The 10,532-nt window shown below is 46.5% G+C and overlaps 1 pseudogene; it reads left to right on the forward strand.

Annotated features, from left to right (window-relative positions):
• The first annotated feature begins 6,379 nt into the window (after positions 1 to 6,379).
• LOC132345395 (17-beta-hydroxysteroid dehydrogenase type 6-like) lies at positions 6,380 to 8,468 on the forward strand (annotated as a pseudogene).
• The last annotated feature ends 2,064 nt before the right edge of the window (positions 8,469 to 10,532 follow it).

Consider the following 10,532-nt stretch of genomic DNA (forward strand, 5'->3'; position numbering starts at 1 on the left):
TGGGAAGTCCACCCCACCCCATAAGAAAGTTGCTCAGTCATGTTCAACTCTTTGTGACCCCTGGACTATACACTCCATGGAATTCTCCAGGCCAAAATACTAGAGTGAGTAGCCTTTCCCTTCTCCAGAGGATCTTCCCATCCCAGGGATCCAACCCAGGTTTCCCACATTGCAAGCAGATTCTTTCCAGCTGAACCACAAGGGAAGCCCACCCTGACCCATGGTCCCTGTGAAACCAGGCTTTTCCATCAGTCTTTTCTCCATGTCACAGTGGTCTGGTTGCTGGGTGTGGTGCTTGGCAGGGCAGTCTATGCAGAGTGTGTAGAGGGTGATGGAGCTGGGCACCCAAGCCTGTGATCAGGGAATCTCATGGAATGAAAGGGGAACAATTGTTAGAGCAGCTTTGTTTGAGTCCTTTCACCACTCATTCCAGCATCTGGGAGAAGTCTCACCATTGCCTGTATCCCCTCATTCCCTTCGTGTCCCCTCTCTTTGCCTCAGACACCCCCACTGCTCTTCTGACCACCTTTTGGGTCCAGAGAACCATTGTATCAGGAGAGCCTTATTCTCTTTTGCCTTCTCCTTCTAATCCTAGAGAGGCTGAGTGGACTTAGTCTTTCAGGAGGGAATTCTGTGAGCTGAGCCAGAAGAGGAAACCAGGTCAGAGGCTAAGCCAGCTGCCCAGGGCACACAGCTAGTTGGTAGGAGAATTGGGCTTTGAAGCCACGTGTGTCTTGATTCCAGGTGTATTCCCTTTGTAAGAAACTCCACTAGATCTGGGAGACCCAGGTCTGAGACTTAACCAGAAAAAAGGACAAGGATAATTGTGAACCATGAAACCTGGGATGCAAGGGTCTAATGTGTGTGTTTGCATAGGGGAGGGGGAATTTAGAGGGAGGAGGTGGGCAGAGGAAAACAGGGAGGAGTGGGAGGACCAGGAAAGTGAGGTTGGAAAAGTATTGTCATCCTTAAAAGTTTGTGTTGAAAATGCAATGGTATCGATGAGAAGTGGGTTAAATGTACGGAAAAACAAGACTGGGATCTGAGTCAGTCATGCTCACTGAAGAAGGTGAATAAGAAAATCTTGAGAACTCCCTGCCAGAGAGTCTGGAAGTTGACTGGCCAACCAACTTGGTGCATGTTCTTAATTCCTCCTGTCTGGTCAATAGCCAGATTCTATTTCACCCCAGCCTGTGTGTGTCTGTCCCCTGCAAAGCCATGTGGCTGTACCTGATGGTCCTTGTGGGCCTTTACTAACTCTTCAGCTGTTACCAGGAGAGGCAGGTGGTGAGCCACCTCCAAGAAAAGTTCATCTTCATAACAGGGTGTGACTCGGGCTTTGGGAACTTGCTGGCCGAGCAGCTGGACCTACGAGGCTTGAAGTTCCTGGCTGCGTGTCTGTCTGAGTAGGGGGCCTAGCAGCTGAGGAATTAGACATCAGACGGGCTGCAGACAGTATACCTGGATGTCATCAAGACTGAGAGCATCACTGCGGCCACTGAGTGGGTGAAGGAGAGTTGGGGGGTGGGGTAAGAGGTACTATCCACATTTCTTGTTTGTTTACTTCTCTCTGTGTGAGGGTAGACCCGGCGTTAACTCCCTTGGGAAGAGTCCAAGGTGTTTTCCTGGACATGAAGTCCCACCTGCCTTCTTCACCTCACCCAGCTGACCACACGTTTATCCAGGCCCAGTGACTGTGACCATGGCCTTGGGCAGCAGTGGGTGTGTCTGAGACAAAGAGTCAGGTGACCTCGCGGACGTGTAGGGGTGTGTGGGGCGACCTGAGGAGGATTTGAAGAAGGCAGTGAGGTCATTCCTTTGTCTGCAGAAGTGAGGGGCTAATGTGTCTTTCTGGGGCTTATCGTGTGACCTGGGATCCCAGGATTAACCCAGGGATGGACAAACAAGGAGAGGTCTGTAAGGGAGAGGCAGGGCCCAAACCCTTCCCGGGGACATGTAGCATCTCCCTCACGAGAACTCTCCCTGTGGTCCTCCTTCCATCCCCTCCTATAGAGTCACTACCCTCCATCCTTTGCCACCTGCCAGGTCCCCCAGCCCAGATCCCCTTCCCCTACCCTCTAATGGAGGAGCCTGGGAGTCACTTCTGGAGCCTGGTCTTATGTCTTCTGCTAACTCTTAGTGAGCACCTACTGTGATCAGGGCAGGAATTCCCCTGATGTCCCAGTGCTTCCAGAGACCCTTGCTCTCTGTGTGTCCTCTGCTGTCATGATGGTCTGAGTATGGACTCAGTGGAGAATGCATTTGTACAGTTATACAGATACCTGGGCTGAGGGCAAATTGGAGTGGGAAGGACTTCTCCAAGAGTCAACTAAAATACTGAATTTTTATCTTTTTTTTTTTTTCAAAATTGAGATTATGGTGTGTTTAAGGGAACCTTACGTCATAGAACAATATCACCATTTTCAAGCAAACAGAGAGCGAGATCAGATGCTGCAGGACCCCTGAAACTCAAACCTGTTTTAATGGCTTGGTGTCAGAGAGGGGACTGCTGAAGAGATGAACGTGACCAAGAGGATCCTCGAGGATCTCTGAATCCCTCAGGTTGTGGTGTGTCAGCCCCTCAAAGTCGATCCACGTTCTCCTCTTCAGTGCAAACCTAGAGCTTCTTGCTTGATCTGAAGACGCCAGATTTTCATATTTTTATTTACACACACACACCGCCAGACCTACCAAACCAACTGAAATCAAGTAAAGCATCACTAATTCACTTTATGCCCTGAGGGTTTGTCTTCAGGAGCTCTGGACTCATCTCCAGCAGTCCTCTACAGAATGTCAGAGGACTTGTGAGCTTACAAACCCTGATCCTCCTTGCTGGTCCTACAAGGGGGTTGGGGGACGCAGGACTGCACTGAGATAAGTTCCATGGCCAACTCTGTGGACTGTGACTCACCGCCCCCAACTCAGACAAGGCAGAACAACAAATGCACTGGAAAAAGGGTGCAGGGCACAGCAGCTCACATTCTCAGCCTGGACCCTCAGCAGAGCACCATTCCTCCTTTGTCCAGGCCACCTTCCTTGAGGAGGGAGCTAGGTCTGCTCTGATGGATGTATGCAGGGGCAGGAACCCATGCTATGAAGATCCACAGGAGTGCCACAAAGAATCTGCTGTCACTCTTTCCCTGGGCTGTCCTGGCGTTTGTGAGTTGGCAGTGGTCAGTGACTCCCCAACCCCTCCAGCCTCCTGAACACGCTGACCTGTCTCCACATTTTAGAGTCTCCACTTCAGACAGTGGAGCTGGAAACAAGCTTGCACAGCTTGCCCTCACTTCCTACCCCTTCCAGCTCCTCCATTTGTTACTTACACCCCAACCTGTTCAGAGGACCTGTCCTGGGTGTAGAACAGGCAGTGGGTGGAGGGTGGCCTTAGTTTGGCAGTGGTCCCCGCTGAGATGTACGGGGGCTACGCCAGGGGGTACATGTGTCAGCTCTGGGTTACATGTGGGTCAGAAGTTTGGCCCTGGAATCTGGCCCAACTATCCCTCCGAGGAGATAAGATGCAGAGATTTTTGTCAGTGAGTCTCCGTGACAGAATCGCATCTGAAAGATTTCTTGTTCTGGCCCATCAGATTCCAGGTGAGTGTCACCCCAGCTCCTGCCTCTTACTGCTCTCTCCTGACCTGCCTGTCATTGTACCCACCTGGAACAGGCGTCTGAAGCTCCTGAGACCCCACAAGTCATCATATGAGTTTCAAGACTCACAAAAGGGAAGCTGATGTTGTAAGGAGTAGGATGGGGCTGCTGCATGGACCCGTGGGAATTTATGGTGAAGGAATTCATAGTCAGAGAAAAAAAAATCTCCTGTTTCTTCCAAGTAAAGAAACCACAACCTTTGCCCTTAACAGGCTTCAGTTCAGTTCAGTCAGTCGCTCAGTCATGTCCGACTCTTTGCGACCCCATGAATTGCAGCACGCCAGGCCTCCCTGTCCATCACCAACTCCTGGAGTTCACTCAGACTCACGTCCATCGAGTCAGTGATGCCATCCAGCCATCTCATCCTCTGTCGTCCCCTTCTCCTCCTGCCCCCAATCCCTCCCAGCATCAGAGTCTTTTCCAATGAGTCAACTCTTCACATGAGGTGGCCAAAGTACTGGAGTTTCAGCTTTAGCATCATTCCTTCCAAAGAAATCCCAGGGCTGATCTCCTTCAGAATGGACTGGTTGGATCTCCTTGCAGTCCAAGGGACTCTCAAGAGTCTTCTCCAACACCACAGTTCAAAAGTATCAATTCTTCGGTGCTCAGCCTTCTTCACAGTCCAAATCTCACATCCATACATGACCACTGGAAAAACCATAGCCTTGACTAGACAGACCTTTGTTGGCAAAGTAATGTCTCTGCTTTTCAATATGCTATGTAGGTTGGTCATAACTTTCCTTCCAAGGAGTAAACGTCTTTTAATTTCATGGCTGCAGTCACCATCTGCAGTGATTTTGGAGCCCAAAAAAACAAAGTCTGACACTGTTTCCACTGTTTCCCCATCTATTTCCCATAAAGTGATTGGACCAGATGCCATGATCTTTGTTTTCTGAATGTTGAGCTTTAAGACAACTTTTTCACTCTCCACTTTCACTTTCATCAAGAGGCTTTTTAGTCCCTCTTCACTTTTTGCCATAAGGGTGGTGTCATCTGCATATCTGAGGTTATTGATATTTCTCCCGGCAATCTTGATTCCAGCTTGTGTTTCTCCCAGTCCAGCATTTCTCATGATGTACTCTGCATATAAGTTAAATAAGCAGGGTGACAATATACAGCCTTGATGTACTCCTTTTCCTATTTGGAACCAGTCTGTTGTTCCATGTCCAGATCTAACTCTTGCTTCCTGATCTGCATATAGATTTCTCAAGAGGCAGGTCAGGCGGTCTGGTATTCCCATCTATTTCAGAATTTTCCACAGTTTATTTTGATCCACACAGTCAAAGGCTTTGGCATAGTCAATAAAGCAGAAATAGATGTTTTTCTGGAACTCTCTTGCTTTTTCCATGAACCAGCAGATGTTGGCAATTTGATCTCTGGTTCCTCTGCCTTTTCTAAAACCAGCTTGAACATCTGGAAGTTCACGGTTCACATATTGCTGAAGCCTGGCTTGGAGAATTTTGAGCATTACTTTACTAGCGTGTGAGGTGAGTGCAATTGTGCGGTAGTTGGAGCATTCGTTGGCATTGCCTTTCTTTGGGATTGGAATGAAAACTGACCTGTTCCAGTCCTGTGGCCACTGCTGAGTTTTCCAAATTTGCTGGCATAGTGAGTGCAGCACTTTCACAGCATCATCTTTCAGGATTTGGAATAGCTCAACTGGAATTCGATCACCTCCACTAGCCTTGTTCGTAGTGATGCTTTCTAAGGCCCACTTGACTTCACATTCCAGGATGTCTGGCTCTAGGTCAGTGATCATACCATCGTGATTATCTGGGTTGTGAAGATCTCTTTTGTACAGTTCTTCTGTGTATTCTTGCCATCTCTTCTTAATATCTTCTGCTTCTGTTAGGTCCATACCATTTCTGTCCTTTATTGAGCCCATCTTTGCATGAAATGTTCCCTTGGTATCTCTAATTTTCTTGAAGAGATCTCTAGTCTTTCCCATTCTGTTGTTTTCCTCTATTTCTTTGCATTGATCCCTGAGGAAGGCTTTCTTATTTCTTCTTGCTATTCTTTGGAACTCTGCATTCAGATGCTTATATCTTTCCTTTTCTCCTTTGCTTTTCGCTTCTCTTCTTTTCACAGCTATTTGTAAGGCCTCCCCAGAGAGCTATTTTGCTTTTTTGCATTTCTTTTCCATGGGGATGGTCTTGATCCCTGTCTCCTGTACAATGTCATGAACCTCCATCCATAGTTTATCAGGCACTCTATCTATCAGATCTAGGCCCTTAAATCTATTTCTCACTTCCACTGTATAATCATAAGGGATTTGATTTATGTCATACCTGAATGGTCTAGTGGTTTTCCCTACTTTCTTCAATTTAAGTCTGAATTTCTCAATAAGGAGTTCATGATTGGAGCCACAGTCAGCTCCTGGTCTTGTTTTTGCTGACTGTATAGAGCTTCTCCATCTTTGGCTGCAAAGAATATAATCAATCTGATTTCACTGTTGACCATCTGGTGATGTCCATGTGTAGAGTTTTCTCTTGTGTTGTTGGAAGAAGGTGTTTGTTATGATCAGTGCATTTTCTTGGCAAAACTCTATTAGTCTTTGCCCTGCTTCATTCCGTATTAACAGGCTTAGTGTTTGTAAAAGACTTGCATATCTCCCTGGCTTCCTGACAGTTTCTAGGGCACCATCCTCCATCCTGGCCTTCTTCTTCCTCACCCTTTGGGGAATCCCTGTAGGAGGGTCCTGCTGGTCACCCAGGAAGCAGGCACAGGCTGCTTTCTGCAGGACCATCCTTTCTATTACCACTGCAGATTGCCACCCGAGGGACAACTCCTTTCAGGAGGCAGTCAGCACGCTGCAGGTGACAGTGACCACTAGAGGCTGAATCTCTCCTCCTCTCTGTGTATCTTGGCTGCTGGGGTGGGCTCCAGGGGCATGGAGCCTCTGTGTCATTGGGGAATCCTCTCCTTCCACTCAGTGTCCATCGTCTTTCCTGACTTGGAGTCGGAGCTGTGATAAATGTGGATGGTGAGGAGATGCCCAGGGCACTGACTCTGGCTCCTTCTGCCCCTGCCTCTCTCACCAGCTCAGTGCCCCTGGTGGTCCAGCCCCATTACTGAGTGGTATTCTTCTCATCCCTGTGAACCCCTGTATGCACAGCTGTTTTGGGATCCAGTCTCGGGTCCTTCCTCCAGTCTCCTGAGCAGGCAGCTCGTTTCTCCTCTCCACCATAACCCTCATACAAATTGAGCTAATTCCTTTCCAATTATTGAACTCCCTGCTTGGGGGAGTTAGCATTCCAATTAATGATATGACATCAAGGTTCAAATCAGGCTTTTCTCTATGTCTGGGTGGTCTGGATGTTGTCTGTGGTGCCTGGCAGGGCAGGGTCTGACCACAGAAGGAGAGAGAGCAATGGAACCCAGCATCCAGGTATGTGGACAGAACATCTTCTTGGAGTCAAAGGGGAACACGTGTTAGAGCAGCTTTGTGTGAGTCCTTCCAACACCCATCCCAGCATCTGGGAGAAGTCTCACCATTGCTTGTGTCCCCTCATTCCCTTCATGTCCCCTCTCTTTTCTCTGACACCCCCACTGCTCTTCTGAACATCTTTCTGGTCCAGAGAGCCACTGTATCAGGAGAAACCTTATTCTCTTTTGCCCTCTCCTTCTAATCCTAGAGAGGCTGAGGGGACTTAGTCTTTCAGGAGGGACTTCTGTGAGCTGAGCCAGAGAGGAAACATGGTCAGAGGCTCACCAGCTGCCAAGGTCACACAGCCTGTTGGCAGCAGAGCTGGGCTTTGAAGTCATGTGTGTCTTGATTCCAAGTGTATCCCATTATAATAATCTTCATTAGAAAAATCCTCCTGTGATGTAAAATAGCCTGGGAGACCCAGGTCACAGGCTTCAGTAAGAAAAAGGGAACAATTTGGTTGTGAACCATGAAATTTGGAATGCAAAACTTCTAATGTGTTGTGTGGGTGTGAGGATTGAGAAGTGAGAGGGGGCAGAGGGAAGCAGGAGGAGTGGGAGGACCAGGAAAGTGAGGTTGGCAAAGGTATTGTCATCCTTAAGGTTTTGTGTTGGAAATGCAATGGTATTGATGAGAAGCGGGTTAAGAGTACCTAAAAGCAAGCGCTGGAATCGTCGTCAGTAATAACTCACTGAAGAAGGTGAATAGGAAAATCTTGAGAAGTCCATGCCAGAGAGTCTGGAGCCTCCATGCCAACCAGCTTGGTGCATGTTCTTAATTGCTCCTGTCTGATCACTAACCAGACCTTATTCACCACAACCTGTGTGTGTCCGTCCCCTACAAAGCCATGTGGCTGTATCTGGTGGTCCTCTTGGGCCTGTACTACCTCCTGCGCCGGTAGCAGGAGAGGCAGGTGGTGAGCCACCTCCGGGACAAGTTCATCTTCATCACGGGCTGTGACTCGGGCTTCGAGAACCAGCTGGCCAGGCAGCTCTACCTGCAAGGCTTGAGGGTCTTGGCTGCGTGTGTGACGGAGCAAGGGGCGGAGCAGCTGAGGAACCAGACATCAGCGAGACTGAGAGTGTTGCTGCGGCCACCGAGTGGGTGAAGGAGCGTGTGGGGACAAAGGTACCGCCACATTTCTTGTTTGTTTACTTCTTCTTTCTGTGTGAGAGGAGACCCATTGTCAGCACCCTGGGGAAGAGTCCACAGTGTTTTCCTGGACGTGAAGTCCCACCTGCCTTCTTCACCTCACCCAGCTGATCAGATGAGCCTCTTCCATCCCTCACCCCTACCTCCTGACCTTGAAGGTTTGCAGTGTTGGGGAGAGATTTCCCTGATGAGACTGTGTCCTTGCAGACTAACTGTCTGGTGTCCCCTCTTCTCTCAACAGAAAGTCTGGGTTTCTTGCTACTGAGTGAGCAGGGTGATCAGGGTAGACTTTCTAGAGGAGGGGTGGAGGTGGGGGCTCTGGCTGAAAGTCTGCAAGGGTATCTGGGGGGCAGCACAGGAGCTGAGCTGTGTTCTCAGCACTTGATTGTGTTCTTACTGGTGACCCATAGACATTCCACTTGGGTATAAATGTCATTCACTTTCAAATGACGATATTGAGTTCTCAGGACTTGTCTAAAGAAAGTTAACTACCATGGAGTTATTTTCCTTTTCTCTTTGGTTTCTGTTTTCCTTCTATTCTCTGTGCTTTAAAAAAATAATATATATATATATATATATATATGGTTTTTTTTTATTGAAGTATAGTTGACTTAAAAATTTTCAAATACACACAATGTGATTCAGTTGTACACATACACATGTATTATTTTTGAAATCATTTTCCATTATAGAATATTACAAGATATTAACTATAGTTCCCTGTGCTATTCAGTAAACCTTTGGTGCTTGTTGTATATCTCATTTTTTAAATTAAAAGTTAGCATTCTATTCATACTAAGTCATACAAGTGGAATCAAAATGTCACAAATTTTTTAGTTAGGCAAAATTCATGACTTCTATGGCAGAAAGCAAAGAAGTAAAGAGCCTCTTGATGAAAGTGGAAGAGGAGAGTGAAAAAGCTGGCTTAAAACTCAGCATTCAAAAAACAAAGGTCATAGCATCTGGTCCCATCACTTCATGGCAAATAGATGGGGAAACAATGGAAACAGTGAGAGACTTTATTTTTTGGGGGCTCCAAAATCACTGCAGATGGTGACTGCAGCCATGAAATTAAAAGATGCTTGCTCCTTCGGAGAAAAGCTATGACCAACCTAGACAACATATTAAAAAGCAGAGACATTTCTTTACCCACAAAGGTCTGTCTAGTCAAAGCTATGATTTTTCCAGTAGTCATGTATGGACATGAGAGTTGGACTATAGGAAAGCTGAGCGCTGAAGAATTGATGCTTTTGAACTATGGTGTTGGAGAAGACTCTTGAGAGTACCTTGGACTGCAAGGAGATCAAACCAGTCAATCCCAAAGGAAATCAGTCCTGAATATTCATCGGAAGGACTGAAGCTGAAGCTGAAACTCCATCACTTGAGGCGAAGAACTGAATCCTTGGAAAAGACCCCGATGCTGGGAAAGATTGAAGGCAGGAGGAGAAGGGGACAACAGAGGATGAGATGGCTGGATGGCAACACTGACTCAATGCATATTAGTGTGAAGAAGCTCTGGAAGCTGGTGATGGACAGAGAAGCCTGATGTGCTGCAGTTCATGGGGTGGCAGAGTTGGGCACGACTGAGTGACTGAACTGAACCGAACTGACTGATATGTATGTATACAAAAGGTCTTCTACTACTCTTGATAAAGGCTCGAGAAAGAACATCAAAAAAATAAAGAAGAGATGGAAAAATTGAAAAACATAAACTAAATGAGATGGGAGCACTGAATGTGAAATAGAAAAAATGAAACAAACTAGATAAAAGATCATCATCTAATCCAGTTGGTTTTAAACAGAGCTGTTCATCAGAAATATATCTGGAGATTTGGAGGAAAAAAAAGCAATACCTGGGCATTTGTATTTTTCAAAAACCTCTAAGATAATTCTGATATGCATCTGGATTTTAAAGTGTTTATGGGTTTTTCTATTAAACGATAGTTTTGAGGATACAGAATCTATTATTTTTCTGTTGACCAATCATGATACAACCATATTGAGTAATAGTTACGTAGTCAAAATAGTAAAAGATGTTTATCAGTTTTCACAATCAATAGCCAGATTAAAATAAAAGATAATTACAATTGCAAAGTATAATGGGAACCTGATTAACCTAGCAATATAAAATAATTACATACAATATGGGGGGTCAAGCAGAGTAATGTGATAAGTGGAAGTGTATACAAGCACATGTTTTCATCCACCCAGCCAGTCTATGTCTTTTGGTTGGGACATTTAATCCATTTACATTTAAGGTAATTATTGATATGCTGTGCTGTGCTTAGTCGCTCAGCCATGT

The sequence above is a fragment of the Bos taurus genome, chromosome 5 (assembly GCF_002263795.3).
Source record: "Bos taurus isolate L1 Dominette 01449 registration number 42190680 breed Hereford chromosome 5, ARS-UCD2.0, whole genome shotgun sequence".
Classification (NCBI taxonomy): domain Eukaryota; kingdom Metazoa; phylum Chordata; class Mammalia; order Artiodactyla; family Bovidae; genus Bos; species Bos taurus.